The following is a 19870-nucleotide window of genomic DNA, read 5'->3' on the forward strand; positions in this document are numbered from 1 at the left end:
AAACCTTTCTGTCCCAAGGAGCAGACTAAGGGCTTGACCTCTTGCTGGATGAATGCAAACACAGCCAATGATGAATTAGTCATGATGAGCAGATGAGGGGAAATAGAGTAGAGATGGTGATGAAGAATAAAAGATGTAGAAATATCAAAAAGGCAATTCTACAAGGACTAGTGTGCAATATGGTGGGCAAAGGAGCAAAGGGCTTATTTTCATCCTAGGCTAGCTTTTTTGTTTTCACTCGCTGGACATTTCAATTGGCTTAAATATTTATCAACTGTAGCATTTAGTGCAAGATTTTTTTTGCTATCCAATGAAGTGACACAAAGAAGAGCTGAGTAAACCTAACCTTTATACATTTAAAAAGCCAACCTTGAAATCCTTCGTAGTTAACAGAGGAAGTCACTTTCCCTTCAGAAATCCTGATCGTGTTTGCATAAACTGTGTGTGAGGATGTGGTGAAGCACTGACTCACATCGCAGATGCCCAAAGCTCAGAGGCGGTGTCTTAATTCACCCTGAATCAAGTGAATAACTCGTACGAAGAAGACCATAAGAAAACGTGACACGGGGGTGGACTCAGCCGTTGGGCTGTCTTCAAATGCCTGAGAGCCTTCAGGTTTAGTACCAGAGGTAACATCATGATGCTGAAATGCTTTTCGTTACATCTACCCAACACAGTGGGTAGCTTGTGCCATGAGATGCTGTCGTGGCTGACAGCTGAGCTCAGGGAATGGTGTCACCACTTGCTTTACTGTGCCCCACATGGAAACTTTTATCATTGCTTTCTGCAGCCTCAGGGCAGGGGCATTTCCCACAGTCAGCTGAGCTCGTCCTATGTCTTCATCCAGGACTGTAATGGTGCATTTCCAATCCCCAGGTGCTCCCTGTCCTGAACCTATATGATCCAAATCTGCAATTTTGTGGACTCAAGAATGTTCTGGTCTGCCAGAAAGCAGATGTATCCTTGAGTGTGAGCCTGACTGAGGTTTAAACCCATCCCTGATCCTTTCAAAGCTTACTTCAATGTGTGCCCTTGGGTGGAGATGTAGCACACACAGGCGTCCCTGTAGAATAGGGGAAGTTATTGGTAGAAGGGCAACAGAGCTTTGTTCTGACCAGTAATGTTTCAATGGTATGAAACACCTTCTTGTGAGCAGAGCTGTCTGTAAAGCACTGCTGAGAGCCTGGGACAGATCTGATCATTAGTGGGAAATGCTGTAGCAAGCACTAATCAATGCAATTAACACGGTTATTTAAACTTTTTGCTTACAAAGTAATTGTCGGGGTAATAAAAAATAAGGTTGTGAGAAAATTAGCCAGCTATCCTACAACAGTCCTACTTTTGCTCCATTGTTTTAAGTCTCCTCATTGCCTCAACCAAACTTAACTAAGCCATAGTGCCTGGAAAACCCGTGAAAATAAAAAGGCAAATAAAAGTAAACTACATTCTTCTTATGCTTTAACATAATTCAGTACTAATAATTTCCTTAAAACAAAAATGGTTTCTTCAATTAGTTTATTTTCACAGAGGTTATAAAAAGCGGAATCTAGATCAATAATGGTAATGGTTACAGGATTTGTTGAGGCTTTCTTCTCAACAAACATCCTGAAAAGCAAACCAAGTTGATTTCAGATGTTTGGTAGACGAATAGGATATACAAAAGAATTTTCACCATGGCATTTAAATGCTGATTTCCTCATAATGTAAATGAGAGTGTTTTCTTCAGCAGAGTAAAGAGAAATGGTTTGTTGTTAAACTGTTCTATACAAGATGGTAAGTGGAGGATTTTTTTATTCTGCATCAGTGAAGTGGAAAAATGTACGTGTGCCCTTCTGGGCCGGTAGGATTTCCCTGCTCCACTCCCTGCTGACCACCACTCCCTCACCCATCTCTATGCAAAGCTGTGTGGAAATGAGAAGCTGATCTGGCCCTAAGCGTCCTATCTTGGCCTTCAGGAAATGGTGCTACTTCATTTAGGGAATTTGAAAGATTACAGCAGATAAGTTATAAGGTGAAAAAAAGATGTTTACAAGACAAAACCCACTCGTTAACTGCTAGAAAGCTGGGGATAAAAAAGGCAGGCTGCAAGTTTTTTTGGCATTTAACTCTACAGATTATAGCTGCTGTGTAGATGTTCTTTCAAATTAATGGTAAGTTGAAAAGAATCCATTTTAAAAAGGTGGCTTTTTAAAGGACCCATGGATTCAAAATGTGATTTCTACTTGTATGCACAGTTCACTTGACAGTGCAGGTTTTTCACACAGGTTTGTGTTAATAATTTATGTAGACACAAACTCTTACATGCCTTATAAAAATGGAGCACAGCTGGATTTGTGCATTTACAATCCATCCTCTATATACAACTCAGAGTGAAAAAGCTTTGTGTGCTGAAGTAGAAAGAGAAATCATAGGGAAGCCTCTCTGTAAATTTAGTTCTTATTGTGAAGAATCTGAATGCACACTGAAGTGAGACATGGGTAGCATTCACATTTCTTTTTTGGTTGTTTGCCTTAAATTCCTGCAGAGGACCATAAGGAGCTCCACATTTTCTTGTATCCTGTAAACACCCACAGTAGTACCATTTTAATGGTCTCTGTGAATGCAGGTGATTCATTTAATGGGAAAAAAAAAAATTCTATAGCCATGCCAGCCATCCAGGTGCAGCCTGAAAGGAGTAAAGGAGGACTGACTCCTTTTGCCACTTAGCAGACCATTGGATGTGGTTATTATGATACCCCGGAGTCAACCCTGGGGATCACAGCTGCTCATCTTAACATATCTAATGAAGTGCAGATAGGAAAATTTACATGATAGTCTTAATCAAAGCAGAGAAAAGAAACTAAAATTTCCACTATTAATTTGCTGGTCACACTGATACAGAACTGCTATGTAGTCTGGGGACAAGACTTTATAGCTGCTGGGGCTGATCCAAAGCTCTTTGCAGTGAACGGTAGCCTCTGAATTACATGGGATTGCCTTCATTGACTTAAATGGTCTTTGGAGCACATCCATAATGAATTATTGCTTCATATAGTCCACAAGCATGATTAAAAATATTAGGTGAAACCCCAGGGAAGAAAAGGAGGTATATTACAAACTTCTGTCACTTGATTTCCCATTACAAAATTCCCTATTTAATAAATAGCATTGATTCAGATTACATCCAATCACAGTCTGATCAAACCTCTCATTCACAAACCCAGGTCTTTTCATGATAGTCTGCAATGCTTGGATTCTATGTTTATGGGGCAGTGATAATGGTGTGGTGCACTCCAGACAGTCTGGTGGAATTGATCGGGTTACGGGGACACTCTTAGGCCTATATCATCACAGGAATCACCTGTATTTAATACACGGAAATGAGTGGCTAAAGCTCTGAATAAAAAAGAAGCTACGTCCATAGTCCAAAGGATCTCATGAGGCAATAGATTACATCTGACCCTAATTAACAGCATCTCATGTTGAGGATAAAGGTTTCTCATTTTTATATTTCTTTCAAGTTAATAAGAATAATGTAACGATCTACATGACATCGAAACCTGTCTGAAAACATATGACTATACAATTCTGATTCACCTGGAGCGACAGTGAGTAGGCAATAAAAGACAGATCATAGTCAATGTATTTAACAATAACAGGGTGGCGTCAGGCTACTGAAATAAGATTTCGAAGAACTTTTAAGTTCTATTTAACATTTTGGCACTTCAGAAGTTCTCACCTAATCCTAAATTCTACAGCATGAATGCAAACACACAGCTCATTAACTCTTAAAAACACTGCACTGGTCCCCAACATAACCCGACATCCCGTCCATAGACACAATACAACTTTCCTCTACAACTACCTGAGAGGAGGGTGTAGTGAGGTGGGTGTTGGTCTCTTTTCCCAGGTAATGGGTGATAGGACACAGGAAATGGCCTCAAGTTGCACCAGGGGAGGTTTAGGTTAGACATTAGGAAAAATTTCTTCACAGAAAGGGTTGTCAGGCACTGGAACGGGCTGCCCAGGGAAGTGGTCGAGTCCCCGTCCCTGGAGGTATTAAGATGGGTAGACAAGGTACTTAGGGACATGGTTTTGTGGTGGGATGGCAGGGTTAGGTTAACGGTTGGACTTGATCTTAAAGGTCTTTTCCAACCTAAATGATTCTATGATTCTAAAATAGGCATGCTTGCCAAAATCTTCCCGTGAGAGGAAAAGTCCTCGCTGCTCTAAGCATGCATTAATGGCAAGTAGGCATTAAATTAACAGCAGTAGAGTCCTTTTCTCTCCCTTTCCTACCTCCCCTTCTCCCACCCAGGAAGGCTGTTTAGCCAGCAGCGGGGCTGAACGCCGAGCAGCCCAGCGCTGCTCAGGGTGGTCTCCAGCCACTGCTAGAAAGGACTGCCACCAACTCAGTCTTTAAGAAAGAATACTATAAGCAAGAGGATACAAATATTCAGCCTCCCAGTTGGTTACAGGCACTTTCTGGTTGACCTGAGGTGACTCTAAACCTAGCCCTGAGGGACAAAATATAGAAAACCCTGTTCCTAAGTCTTTTCCACTAACCAGGACAGGCAGTTTTCACCACAGCATGCCAGCTGCTGTGAAATGGGTGCTGTGGTACCCAGCCCTCTTGCCTGGTGTGTGTGAGGCCAGATACCAAGTGCAGCAGCTGTGAATTCAACAAGGCTTAAACGTTAAATGTTGCAGCTCTGAATATCGCATTGCTTCATTCCTCCTTTGGGAATGCATATCTAAAAGCGACGAAAATTCACTGCTGTGGTCTAGAAGGCAAGGCACAGGTGGTTTTCACCTCTTCTTCACAGTAACTGAATAGGTGGAGAAAGCTCAAGTAATGGATCTTTACACTGACACAACGATGCCCTCTTAGCTTGTGAAAGGATTTTGCAGTGAGCGTCCGTACCAAGATTTTTGGCTTAAATTCTGCTAGTGCCTCACAAGTAACTTTAAAATGGCATTGTCTCTTTGTAAGTACTCTGCATCAGTTGAGTCAATTTGCAAGTGGAGGTATCTTGTTTTCTCCCCACTGCCACTTCTGTTAGTTTAGCTGCAGATCTGAATATCAAGCAGTTATTTTGTTCCTTGTACACCATCAGCAGTAACACTTGCAAGTCCATTTGCAAGTCTTTTTACAGAACTATTGATGGCTGTGAGTCAGTTCTTCCCCAAATAGCTGATTTCTTCCATAGGTTTTACAGAAAAGGGGGCAGGGGGGAAGCAAAAGGTTAGTAGTAACCTGAAATAACAGGACACAGGCACTAAGCAGCAGGCGCACCAAGGGAGAAGTAGTTTTACAACCCTGAATCCCAAACAAAACTCCAGAAAGTACCCCAGGCTCAGAAAGGTGTTTTCGAAGGTTACAAAGCTGGCATGCACTCCACTATCCCCAAGGCAGGGCTGCCCCTGTCTGGCAATGATGGGTTTATCACCTAGCATCAAAGCCTTCAGCAGGGAACAGATACAGCCCTAACGCTCAGCTGGAACAAGATGGTGTATGCAGGTACCAATGCTACCTGAAGAGCTGGTATGAAATTTACCCTGCTTTCTGAGAAAACAAAGTTTCTTGTGTGCATTTAGGTACATTGGATGCCTATTTACTTGATCCTAACAAATTTTAGACTTGGAACAATATCCAAATTTAACATAAGGAAAAACACATAAAAAGTGATGTGTTTCTACCAATTTCCTGAACATCAGTGGCTGGGTCAGAGAGAGAGATGCTCTAAACAACCCCACGGATGAACAGGCTGTAGTAGGCACCACCCGCTGACCAGGTAGCAGAGGAGCCAAGCTAGGGAGGCGTGCTTGGAGGGCTCTGATTGCCTCCAAACATGCAAAGCCTCATTCTGCCCTCAGACCCTATTAAATATTAGAGCATTTGACTGCAGATGCAAAGCTGAGGAACCCAGGCCATATTACTGCTGCTGATTATAGAAGTAGGCATTCACTTTTGTGGCTATGAAAGAAATCTTGAAAAACCTAGATCAAATGACCTGATAGGTGTGACTTTTCCCATTCATCTTCATCAACAATTAATCATGAAATCTAAAAGTGACAATTTAGTTACCAATGGTAATGATTTTAGTCAAATAGTTTTCATTGAAACAGTGATTTGCTTGTCCGAAAGTCTTCAACTGCTTTATCCTTCTGCGAATCTTATTTTTGCCAAAACCCCTTTAACTTCCCAGAACTTCTAGTTCCCCCATCTTCCATAACTCACAGCCTACTTGAACCTGAAGGGACCGATTAAAATATTTCAGATTTTAAATCTCTATGAATAGCCTAGGGCGACTGTTATGATTGTTGTGTTCATTGGCTTTTTGGTCTGCCACACCAGAGCACAGCAGAACATGCTCCCCACCACGGGACGCAGAAAACTCTGTCTTTGAGGCACTTCTCAAGGGAATCAGTGGAGCACTTTTTGTCATCTTGCAGGCAAAGTGCCTAGAATTTAATTTTAGCCAGTACAGGATTTATAGTCTGTTAGAAATTTGCTCTTTTTTTGATCCAAAATTGCTCTTTCATACACATATATAAACACACATGTACTCCCACACATGCCTGATTAATTATGATATATCTTTCTGACAATGAAGAATTGTTTACTAGGAAAGATTTTTGGGAAAAAATGCAGCAGTATTCCCAAGATTCTGTATTGCCAGCTATGGCTAGAATGGGAATCCATCAAATAGACAGATGCATCATCGTTTTCCCCAAACACTATCAAGTATGATCATCACATCAGTGTTTCATTTATCATGACTCAGAAACAAAGATTTACTCCAAACCCAACCTTTTCCCATAAAAAAAGAGTTATTTGCCCCTGTCAAATTGAGTATGGGAACATCAAAGCTGTTAGCATTGTCCTCCCTTAAACTCAATACATGTGACTTACTCGAGGATATGACCCAGTATCTCAGGCAGAAATATGTTTCATCTTCATTGAGAAGAAATTAGTTAAGTTCAAAGGTAAAATAGTGGTTTCTTCAGCATAGTTCTGTGATGACGATAATTTTGGCCGGAATGAAATGTCATTTATCACCATTAAAGCAGAAAATGGAAAACACACAAGCTAATTAGAGAGTTTTCTATAAAAATATTGCTATTGAACAAGTAAAGTTAAAATGTTTTACTGTCATAGTGTGCCCATTTAAAATTAAGGTTAAATCAATGCTTATGATAACTAGAAGAACATTACAATTGTATTTGGAGCTTTTGGGAAATCATCCAAAAAGTCTGGTTTTGGAATATTTCTTCAACATGTTCTTGTTAATGCAGAAATGGTTGAGTGTCCTGGAGTTATGGGATGTCAAGGAGTAACAGGGTGTTGCGCTCCTTCCTGATCAATAAATGGCAGCTTTGTCTACTAACAGCAGAATAAAACAAGTTAATTCAACACACATTCCTGTGAATGAATGAATTTCACTCTATATCGGGACATTTCCTCACGTTCAGACAAGTTCAGATGACACACTGCCCCGTCGCTTTCAGTTGTTATATGTCTCAACACCCTCAGGTCACAAAGTACTGGGAATTCAGAAGCAAGCCAGTCAGGATTTCTACTGCAGAAAGGCAGCTTAGATCATTCCCTCTAATCTGAACAAAATCTCCAACCTCAATTTATGACTGCTTCTGTTTGTTTGCTGTTTAATAGTCTTGGCAGAGCTCCATTGAAGCCAGCATCCTACCACATCCTAAGGTCAGACCTCATATATGGTTGATGGTAATCCCCCTGAACCAATTGATGGATGTGTGGGTCTCCTTCCTTGTCAGAAAATAGCAGTTGTATCTACCAGTCTGTACAATTATCCATATAAAGTTATTTTATCTCTTTATACAACCTCAGTCACTAACCCTGCTTCTTACATATGTGGGTGACCCAGGCAGGGTAACTCAGGAGAGCTCCACCAGAGCTCTGGCAAAGCCAGTAGAGTCATGCTGATTCGTGCCAACTGCTAACCTCATTTCTCCCTCATCCCTTCACATGTGCATCCACAGGATGACAGAAACTCATTGCTCGCTACACCTGTTCTTACGCACTACATATGACAAAGCTCAGCCCCTCTTCAAGAAACTTTGCTACCAGTAATCCACAGTTCCCGTACCTCTGCTAGGTCTGTAGTAGCCAGCTAGAGGAGACGGTAACAGTCAAAGGGATTTGCCCTTCAGCTGCTGACATTTCCCTCGTAAGTTGTTTTATTCAAATATGATTTTACTGCCTATTACAAGTGTGAAGACCTATCTTCCCAAAGGCTGGATGCAGCCTACATCTTCATTACAAATGACCTACACCATGTTACTTTTGTTTTGTGTCCATCCCATCCTCCCCCTGGTCTGCCCCTTAATACTGTCTTCGGAACATTTACTCTTTATTACTATCTTCCCTAAACCAGGGGTTACTGGAAGCTGAGAAGATACCTTGTGTAAAATCTTCACAGTATATTCTCATTTCTTACAACCTTTTCTAGGGCATATTCGGAAAGAGCTGAATGGTCTTTTGGTCTTACCCAGCATACCCATTCTCACATCACTGAAGTATGTGGTAGTCTGTAGCTCACAAAAGGTCTTTTTGGTCTGCAGCTAGGGAAGAGTTCCTCATTCCCGGCTCTAGAGGTGTCACTAGATGTGTGTCTATGTGTCATGAAATATGTAATACTTCTTTGGGCAAAAATGGCAAGCTGGTGTCAGAAGAGCATTTTGCAGCTGATCTGTATGCCCTGTGTGTGTTGGGAAAAAGACTATATGAATGCTATTTTGAATGATCGATTTGTTTCATGTAGAAAGTGAACAAATGGAGTAACTATGAAGATGGTACTTTGGCAGCAATGACAGATTAAGCTGGGTGTGCCAACTTGTGTGACAAGAAACATCAGTAGATGCAAGGCAAGACATCGAGTAACAGGAGAAACTTTTGGAATTGGGAGAGCAAGGTGACAAACATCCTTCCAAAGAGAGCATGGCAAAATGCTGCTCAGCCTGCCAGAGAGATTATAGGAAAGGAGAGATGACCTGATAAAAGCTTATACTTTTTCTGGCAAGCACGGCTCCCATACTGTTCCGCTGTGCTGTGACACCTTGCGTAAAGCTGCAGAATGAAACAAAAGAGAAGCCTCATTACTGCTCTCAATAACGCAGTTGCTAGGGTGGCTCCAAGCCAGTTTACACCAGCAGAGTCTCTGCGTGGGGCTCTTTGAAGACTCCTTTTTTAAGTTCTTCCCTAGAAAGGGAATTCCCACCATCACTGCATTTAGATAGTAACTGCTGAAAGTTAAATGACCTTTACAAGCACAAAGGACCCTCCACTGATGCCTGTGCTGCTTGCAGCTAAACTCATTGCCTGTACATGTAGAGAGTCCACTTGTTCCTGTGGCGGTTTCAGGACCTTCCAGGTGATCCAGAAATGTACACATTGAACTGGATCCTTATTGCAAAGACTGAGTCTGGAGGTGAAAGGGAGTTCCCTGGAAGGAGCCATATCTGCCAACATGGGTAATGTGGACCATTCAAACTGCAGTTTCCATCTTTATTTTAGCCTTAATAGGTACTGGCAGTTCTCTGCTTCCCACGGTGGGTTCAGATGTGAGTTGTGCAAGTAGGAAGGTAGAATCACTTGAAGAAATCTCCTCTAGAGACTTTACCTCCTCAGAGCATCTAAGTCAGTCCGTGGCCTGAAGATCATCTCTGACTACCTAACATACCCAGGATCACAGTGTGAAATTATAATGATGGCAAGAATAGTTTAAAAAAAAATCCAGGCATCCCTCTGAAGTCCAAGAGGTCAAGACTCTTGGACTAATAGGAGCAATTATAGGACAACTTCACCAGATCATACTGTCACTTGCATTTGTATTCAAAGCAAATGATACAGTTTGACAGGAGCAATTGCTGGTCTTGGAAGAGAACCTTTGTTCTAGTGCAGAGAAAGCTCTGGCTGGATTTTGGCTCTGATACCAGCACAGAGATCCCAAGGAGCATAACCCCAACACAGTGCACCTTCGACTAGAACATTTCCAGTGATTACCCACTGCAATCAAAGACCTTTGCTCTCCTGCAGGAGAAAGACAGCATTAGACTCGGGATATGACAGACAAATAAACCCACATAGCTGGGTCTGCCTATTCTATTTAGCATAGGGAAGATCTTGGCTGGAGTTAGTGTGACTGATATCCAGCATACATTGGTAAATCTGTGGGCTCTCTTGGGAGAATTTATTGAGCACTGGATATGGACACTGTACATGACATGCTTGGGTTTATTTTTTTTCAAGAAAGAGAAGGCTGAAAAGACAACTGATAATTATTTTTAGTTCTATGATCAAGATATAGAATCAAAGCAAAAAGGAATTTTTTCCCCATCCCTAACAGGGCTAGAACAAGCAGCAAGGAGCTGAAATAGCAGCAAGGGAAATTTGGGATAGACATAGGGTAATGTTTCCTGATGAAAAGGACAGCTAACAATTCCACCATTGGAGGACTGTAAAGAGTAGGTTAGACAAACTGATCAGAAAAGACCCAAGGTCCTGCAATGAAAAAAGACAGAGAGTAGGTAGTCTCTTCCAGCTCTGTTTTTTAAATTTCTAAGAGGTTTTGTTAATCTTTCTGTTGGACTGGCTTTAGCAGCTTGAAAATATCCCTTGGCAAGCCACAAAGCAAAATTCCAGTGAAAGTGTCAACCAGCAGAGACTGTTTGTATGGCTGCAGCACAGACATAGTGCTAGAAGATGCCCAAGTCTTTGGGATTTACATCAAAGTAATGAACAAAAAAAGGGGTCCCAGGATTTAAAAACTTCACTTCTGAGCCTCAATTTTTCTTTTCTATTCTATTCTTTTCTATTCTATTCTATTCTATTCTATTCTATTCTATTCTATTCTATTCTATTCATTTTCTATTCTGAGGTACTATTTAGTACCTCAATCTTTCATTTTCTGTTACATATATTTACAACTATTACACCTAAAACAATGAACAAGCAAGGAAAAAGAGTGCTTCTGAGCAGCAAAGAGAAATGCACTTTATAGCATTATTGTATTTGCACTCATGGGAAATGCAGAGATGCTACAGCGATTGCAGTGCTGGATGGAAAAGGGCATTTATTCTGAAATTATGAGAGTCACCTGTCCTTGACCCTCTCTTTCCAGGAAATCAATAGCGTGCCTGGCATTACACGTAGCACTAGATTTTCATCTAGCTTTGACATCTAGTTATTTTCAGCTCATATTGAAGTCCTTCTTTCACTAGTTCCAGTTTTCCCTGGATTTTTGTACAAAACTTTTTTTTTTTTTTTTAAGGTTCTCATAATGCAAATTGTTTGCTGATTCTCCAGGTAGCTTTCTGACAGCTCTTGTGAAAGAACAAAAGGTGGCTTATCTCCTCCTTATTGACAGTATCACCTCGACTTCAACATGTTTCCAAACTGCTGTTTTAATTACAGCTCTTGTTCCTTTGGAAGAGTGGGGTTTGCTTCCCTCTCTCCTGGGGGCTGTCCTGTTTCCCCTAAAGCTTTTATTCTCTTCTCTTCTCCCCTTGCTATCTCAGTATTGACAGGATCTTCGTTACTATCTGATTCTGTCACCTTTCATTCTTTAATGATGCTATCTCTCAGTCTCAGAACAGTGTTTCGAGCATTAGGGCTATATCTATGCAGGCGTTTTGGAGCAGGGTCAGCACCATCCTCAGATCCCCAGTCACTGTGCCCCCACCGCGGCACGAGTAGGTCCATCGTAGCCTCACTCCACACGTGTCATGTGCCTCTAGAGCTGCACCAAAGACAAAGAGAACTTTGGATAACCTTAATTTAACAATTAGTGTAGGGCCAGGAACATCCCAAGGTCCTTCAGCAGCTCTAGCTGTTAGCAAGCGATATGCCTTAACTGCCAGGACAGCAAGGCCGGGCTGGAGGGTGGGGGCTTTGCCTCCCCTCATCCCCTCCCTTTTGGAAGCATTTTCTTGCCGCGCTTCCTCAGAGACAAACTTCACGTGTCCTTACTAAACATACGGCTACCACCGGATGATGTTTCCTAGGCAACATTCCTATGGAAAAGCGGACTACTGACCATTCTCACCTTGCTCTTGTGAAGTCAAGCAATAATTTCATTTGTTACCCTTCGAAAATGCAGTGACCACTTTGCAGGTGAAAAAGAAGAACAAGTAGCCACTGGTATTTAAGAAGAGACGTGAGCTGGTCTTTACACACCGTTCTTCAGACAGAACAGCTGACAACTTGCTCCGCGGGCTCGTAATCATTCCTATGAAGATTAGCATCAGCTGTTAGATCTAGGCGTTCCACAACTGAGTAAATCATAACCAGTCTTCTTATTTAAACTAGCTGTAGAATCCACGTTAGCAGCCCTGGATGGAGGTGGCGACAGTGTCCAAGCTCTGTTGCAGGCTTGTGTTGATCACCAGGGTCCAAGCCATACACTCCAAATGCCCACAGCACCGCACAAATGCTAAACGCTGTTACTGAAGTGCTCCCCTTTTCACCACATCTGTCTCTAGGGCACCATGAAATTTGTATTTTTCTAAGCTAATTCAACCCTGCCTCCCTGACAAGCGTGGCTTTAAGCTTATTTTTATTTTTCTTTTTCGAGGAGGAGGAAGGAAGGAAGTAGTGAAGGGAGGATCACACACTGAGGTAATCAAGCACAGGAGAGAAAACCAAAACCTCTCCAGCAAGAGGTGGCACCTAAATGAACGGCGAACAAGGCAGTTAGTCGATACCCTGGTCCTGTGCTTCCTGGGCTGTCCTCCTCTCCTCAGATTCTTAACTTGACGGACCACTGATTGCCCGTTTTTTTCTCAAGAGGCAGCACTAAAGCCTGTCAGAGGAACTTGCTGTGTCTGTTCTTAGCCTTCAGAATACTGCGGGAGAAGAGAGGTGGGGTTCTCCTGCTAGCCAAGAAAAAAAGATCCTGCTGCCTGCAGGCTGATAAAAGCAAAGCTGCAATTTCCATTTATTTTTCCGTTTCGTATATGTGGTATTGGGCTCCTTCAGTTCTCTGTCACTGCAAGATTTGGCTTATATTAGCAAAGCTCACGTTGGGAGGGCAGCAGTAGGTAACAGGAGAGCCACCACCACTTTCTTTTAAAAAAATCACTCCGAGAAATAGCCCTCTCCTCTCAATCACAGTAATTGTGCATCAGAAGTGTACAAAAGAATGAAATAGGTGGCTTGTTTTAGCTGGTTCAGACATGGACGTGACAGTTTACTGAGATTATTTTGTACTGAGGGGACGGGGATTCCTTCTTGTCTACTTTATCCTGAACAAGCCACGGGAAAACATAAGCTGCAGAGGGCAAGGTGCTGGCCATCAGCCATCCCTGGGGCATTTTCTGCTCTGGCTCCACCAACCAAGCAGCATTTACCATCACTGTAAAATTGTGCAGCTGGCTCTAGAGCAGAGTAGATCCATGCAACTCAGAAGCACTGATGGCGCAATTCTGAGTACTTGCACTAGGGAACTTGTGGGCCTCGCACACAGAATATGAGATGACACGGTTGTCTTTACGGGTCTTGCCCATGACCCTATGCATTCAACAGTCAGGAGGAAAAACTCCCTCCCCTCCATGCTCCCAGAGGGCTGATGCAGGTCACGGATGAATGAAGGCAGCTATTTCACACTTGGCTTGCAGAGGGCACAGTGTGCGTGCCTGGGGACTGGGGAGAGGAGGGAATGGGGGAAGGAGAAGGAGGAAGGAAAACAGTGCGATGAGACCCAAATCTGTCCCTGAATCATCTACAACACTGGCTGGGTCTAAATGCAATTCACTGAAGGGCCTTCTTTTGGGTTTGTTTTTTGTTTGTTTTTATCTTTATAACTTGTCAAAGAAAGATTGGAGCTTTTATTACTTTTTGAGATTTCTTGAGTTCTTAAGTTGTCTTTTGTCCTCTCTCTTTGGCTCAGTGTACTTTGAGACTGCCTAGTTTATCTCCCAGTCCTAGGAAATCCCACGGGCCGCCCTCCCAATGCCTTTTAAAGTTTTGATGTCACTCATTAGATACACTGGGAAGGAACAAACTTGATTCATGTAACGATGACCACCCAAGGTATAGCTGGCCAGTCAAACCCAGTGCAGATTTTTAAGAGATACACCTACTTCAGCTCATGCGTGCAATCCGTGATTCTGCTGTACAAATCTTTAGGCCAGTAAAAGCCTAAAATTTATCCCAAGATCATCTCAGATAGCAGGGAAGCAATGAGGGTGATTGTTCATGCCTCTTGGTAAGCATGATTACAAGCCACGACACTTGCATGAAACCAGAGGGGTACAAAGCAGGCTGAGTGAGTGAAAACTGCCTGTTAGAGGTATTATATTTAGATATATTTGCAGCTCAGGTTCTTAAAACTTTCCAGAGAGAAACAGAAACAATGTTCAAGTCTTGCTGAGGGAATAATTTTTGAATCAAGTAATCTAAAAAGATTTCCCACAATCACATTTTTTTGAGAAAAAGAATATATTTGGAGATGTGGAGGAACATTCCTAAAGAGCGAGCAAAGGCAGCAAACGGATACACATGCATACTTTTATTACTTTCCTGCTTTGGGCTCAAACGCAGGGATTAGTATCAGTGTACTCAATCTTTGAGAAAGGTCCCTTGGGATACAGAGATCCTGAACGCAGCTTTTTAAACAGGTTATGGTCACTGTCCACAGAATGGTTTCACTCACACTTCGGCACAGGAAAAATAGCCTGGGGGTGGTAAAGTTATTGGCACTTATTTGGCGTGGGTGGCACTAGGAAGGCTGACAGGTTTCTTCTTCTCAGGACCCATCTCACACTCCTCACAGAGGCTGGTATCCCTGACTGGGACTTGTATCTGTCCCTGCAATGCTGTACTTATGGCTTAATGTATCAAAGCCAGTGCACATTAATTTTAATTCCAGTGACTATGTCAAGCTGTAAATTGAGGTGGTTCATGAATCATTCAGCTGGGGAGGCAGCTTCCAGGGGAGAGACAAGGCAGATGGTTGTGACAGCTAACCCTCCCCAGCTATCCCAGGTTTAACTCACCCATCTGGGGCAGTATTCTTATTTACTCTGCCTACTGCAGTCACGCAAAGCCAAACATTACCGCTCCCCTGCAGCTTGTTCAGCTTTCCTCCTCCCAGGAGCTACTCAGAGCTGTCAGCTCACCCATATTTGTCCCTAACCAGCTCCAGACGAAACGAGAAAGGAAAGCCAAAGAGCTTCAGCTGTAGCTTGCCGGTAAAAAGCCCTGTTTGGACTTCAAGGGGGGAGAGCTTGCCTCAGCACCTCAGGCAATGATTCAGAGGGACGGGGACAAGCGAGGGCAGGGCACAAGCAGCTAAGTTTTCCCTGGGAAACCTGGCCAGAGTGGTATCAGCAAGAGATTATCCCAGAAGCTGGGGAGGGAGGTCTTGTGTCTCACTTTCTCAGCCAAGGAGCAGAGTACAGAAGAACTAGAATGCTTCTGGAGGCAGGAGAAAATGTGGGCCACAGGTGGGATGTTGCCTCTTCATCCTGTTGTGTGGCTCACAAGCTAGCTCCTTGCCTCTGCGATGGAGCCGTCCTGATCTGCCCTGTAAAGATTTTATCTTTAAGAAATCTCCCTTGAGAAGTCACACCCCCTCAATTTTTCTGTCTCCCAAATACAAGGCTTTCGGTCTTCCTCTGTATCCGAGAGAAGGAGGGCAGTTTCTCCCCAGGCTGTGGTGCACAGTGCATGGCAATTCAGGCAGGGCTCCTGGGGAGCCCTCCTACTCCCTGGGAAACTCAGCCCTTGCCTTATCACTTAATCCCTGAGAGGTAAAGCGCAGACACCCACACAGCTACAGCTCTGGGAAATGCTTTCGCTACGGGGGATCCAAGAGCTCATCACTGGTACCAGGGTCCAGCTCCCTGATAGTCGTCTGAAGCTCAGTAGCCCAGGGTTGTCCTCGGCCTCTCCTTGGTCACCTAAGCCTCAAGCAAAACATGAGGCATAGGTATGTACACAAGGAGTGCCCCAAACTTAGTGCCTGACAAGGATGCGCTACTTCTGAATCAGCTCTGCGGTGTAACAGGAGTCTTTAAAACCAGTTAACTGAAAACCTGAGGGAAGCCTCAGAATTTACTTAATTCGCATTGTATCAGTTTTGTAAATACCTCAAAAGGGATATAGGCAGAAATGTTTCTACCATTAGATAGCACTGGCTTTGCATAGCAATGAGCAAAAAGTGAAGGAAAGGAGGAAACAACGTTCTACAGTTGTGTTATGTCTCCTGCAGTTCAGCCAAACAACTTCCTCTTTTGAGCTCATGAGCATTTACTGTGAGTATATTTTATGGGCTTCGGGTAACTCTTCTCAGTCAAAGGATTTTTTTCAGCACATATGGGCTTCCAAATATAGTGTAACCAATTTGCTTTGAAAAGCAATATATCTGCTAAAGGGCAGTTTTATTTTCCTTTAGGTAATGCACATCTTTTATGCACAGCAGGATCCTGAAATACAAAGCCCACCAACTGGGGGCAGGGAGAGCCAGCATACTAAAACTAGTTAAAAACTCGGTGGCATATTTTAAAATCTCAGAGGATCCTGACCTGAAACCTTTTATAGCAGCTATTCCCAACTATTCAAGCTCCTGCAAGCACTTAAGCAAGAATGAGCAATCACTGTTTTACTAGCTGTGTGTCTATTAAACAAACAAACAAAAATGTTTATACATTTGATGGATCATTTGCAGACATTTCACTGAAACCACATTTGATAGTGATTAAAGAAAAGTAGGTCTGCCAAGAAGTCTGCTTAGTAAAACAGTGAGACCTCTTCCATCACACCTTGTGCCCTGCCCCATTCACCCCTGCCTGCCCCACACTTCAAGCTCGGCTCTCATGAAGAGCTGAAGCTTGTTTTTTCATCTTGTTGCCGTAACTGTGGGAGCTAAAGCCAAACTTGGAGTTCAGAGACATCTGGGATCCAGGTACCAAGCCCAGCCAGCTGAGGACACCAGGAGCCAAAACCCTACAGTCTGAGAGGGAAGTTGCCAAGAGTTTGACAGCAGGAAACACTAGCAGCGAGATCTTGCTGTCCAGGTGTGATACCTAAAGCTAAGTGTGGTATGTTACCTGTCAAGACATGAACAACATCCCCAGACACTGATTGTAAGCAGTGGGGAGTCAGGTTCCAGTTCAGCTCCCCAGAATCACCTCCTGGTGCCGTTTCAGACACCAAAGGGTAGCCAAGACACCCCCACAGGGCTGGCTGATGTGGTGTGGGGCTTAGGGAAGACCTCAGCCTCCTGGAGGGAGGCAGGACATAACACTGGAATAATGCTGCATTTAAGCAACTGAACCTTGCCCCTACTCAGTCCAGTCAGCAGGGTCAAGGGGGTTTGCCTACCACAGACGCCAACATTTGGCATGGTCAATAGTTCTCCTGGCTCAATGAACTGTGTTGACAGTATGGCCCACTTAGCATAATGGGAGCATGGCTGCCAGGTTCTGATGCAGGCAGCTACATTTTGGTGTGTTAAATTGGAGCTGAATCTCACTAAACATAGTAATGCATCTGAATTCCTAGTCACTTCTGGAGTGTACATGCTCCCTCCATCCCCATGGATGTCCTCTGCAGACAGTAGGTATACAGCTGAATGAGGTCGAGTCTCCTTAAACAGCTAGTGAGACTGGTAAAAGTGCTTTCCTTCTCCAAAGCGGTTGCCATGCACAGACAAGCATGGAAAGGTCATAAGGACAGAAAGGTCCTTATGGTAGATGAATGTGGTGAGCGCTCCCATGGAAGAAAAGGATCTGTTTCCTGATCCTGGACTGTGGGGCTTGGAGGGTTTTTGAGTTTGTTTGTTTGTTTGTTTGTTTTGCAGAGGAGGGGGGAAGTCAGCTGTGAATTGCAAAAATACATCATCAGACCCTGTAACTGGAAGCAATGTCTGACTCTTTTTGTCCCCAAGCGACTGTCTGGGTAAATCACAGGGCTGGAGAGCTCGGTTCCCACTTGCCTGCTCTTATCCTGTGTCATTAGTATCCCTAGCTTCATTGCGCTGCAGCAGAAAAAGAAGTTTTGAAGGCTACTCCGTTCCTGGTCTCCCTGCAACCTGGTGTCACAAGTCTCACATTGACAGTTACACAGTGTGGAGGAAAAACTGAGAGCTCTTTGCTGTATAAGCATCCCTGTTTGAAGAGACTGCCAAGATAGAGAAGCTATTGTCTGGTGAAGGGATTTCCCAACCAAGAAGCACGAGCAGTGCCCTAGGCCATAGGAGGACACAATACCCACTGTTACAGATACAGCACAACATGCAAACAGGGTCCACGGAGTAATATTACACCAAAATAATATCCTGCAGGGATATTTGGATGTTTAAATTATTATATTCTGAGAACCTCTCTACAGGATCTTCTCCAAAAAGTGCATCATTCCGGGCCCCCAAAATAGCTTTTATAGATGAGTTAAGTGCTGACAAAATGGCACCCACCCCCTCCGCAGTGGCTCCACAGCTAGGGCTTCTGCCACCTCCAGCCAGGACAAGTCACAGAATCACACAGAATCACAGAATGGCAGGGGTTGGAAGGGACCTCTGGAGATCATCCAGTCCAACCCCCCTGCTAAAGCAGGTTCACCCAGAGCAGGTTGCACAGGACATTGCTTCCAGGACATTAAAAAGCTGTGAAGTTTCAGCAAGAGCTCTTGTCTTCCACAGCATTTTGACCTGTCCTCATTGTGGGACAAAAGGTATTTTATTACTATTCAATAGCTGCCACAATAAATCAAACTCCATACATCAGCAAGAGGCTCAGAGTAAGTTAAATATCAATGGATTAATAAAATATGATGGGTAATGATTTCTAGCTAACATAGGCATTTGTAATTTTATTGCATGGTTTAATAAACAGTCCGAAAACTAATTTGTGGGGAGGGTGTGTATTCTGAATGCATGCTTTCTGCCCTCCCTCTCCTGCCCCGCTTCACACAGCATTACCTGCTGCTGCTGCATCGTGGCAGCGAGCGCCTCTGCATATGGCAGCAAGTGCTCCCCGGTTATCACAGGCTGACATTCAGCAGCCGCGCTGATGTGAAGATGGTGTCACAGCCTGGAAAGGTGGCAGGCAGCGTCTTGTCCAGCCTTCCCTGTGGTAAGGAAAGATAAGCATCTCCAGCTGTCAAAAACCTTCTCCTTCCTTCTGTATGCAAAACTTACATCCCATTTGTGGCAGCTGAGAATGAGAGATATGCCCTTGGTTTAACATGCTTTGCAGTTAATCCTCTCCAAAGTGTATTCTAAAGCCAGCTGCAGTAACTCAGTATATTAAGGGATTTGGTCAGTGACCATATTTTAATGACCATCAGATTGATGGTGCCCCTCTTTATATTGTAATTCTCCTGTGATACTTAAGTATGCATTGCATGTACAAGAAAAAAGGGAGGAGGGAATTTAATAAATCCCCGGGCCCGAGAGAAATGCAACCCCGGTCAGGAAAGAAATGTGCACCATTTCATTAATTTTTGTATCATTACCTATCTCAATTTGCAGAAACAAGCTGCTTATGATTGTAATGAAGAGACCGATGTATGATGGTTAATACTTTAAGCACTTCACTTTAAATAGCACATGATGATAGAAGCCGGAACCATTGTACTTGCTCTAGACAGTGGCCAGACACAATGTGTTGACAGGGTATTGCAAATCCAGCAAACCTCCCCCTCTCCCCCAGGAATAGGTACTATAAGATAAACCATTTCCATACTACAAGGACACATTTTTAATCCTGGTTTCTTGAGGTTTATGTGATTGCACTGAGTGTGCCTGTGTCTGGTTTTGCCTGAAACCTGTTGAGTCAGTAGCCAGTTTCAACCAACTTTGACAGAGCTTCCGAGGTTATCCTGCTCTTGCCAGCTCTGCGAACATCGGGTGTC

Source organism: Egretta garzetta, unplaced genomic scaffold (assembly GCF_000687185.1).
Source record: "Egretta garzetta isolate BGI_Z169 unplaced genomic scaffold, ASM68718v1 scaffold373, whole genome shotgun sequence".
Lineage (NCBI taxonomy): Eukaryota > Metazoa > Chordata > Aves > Pelecaniformes > Ardeidae > Egretta > Egretta garzetta.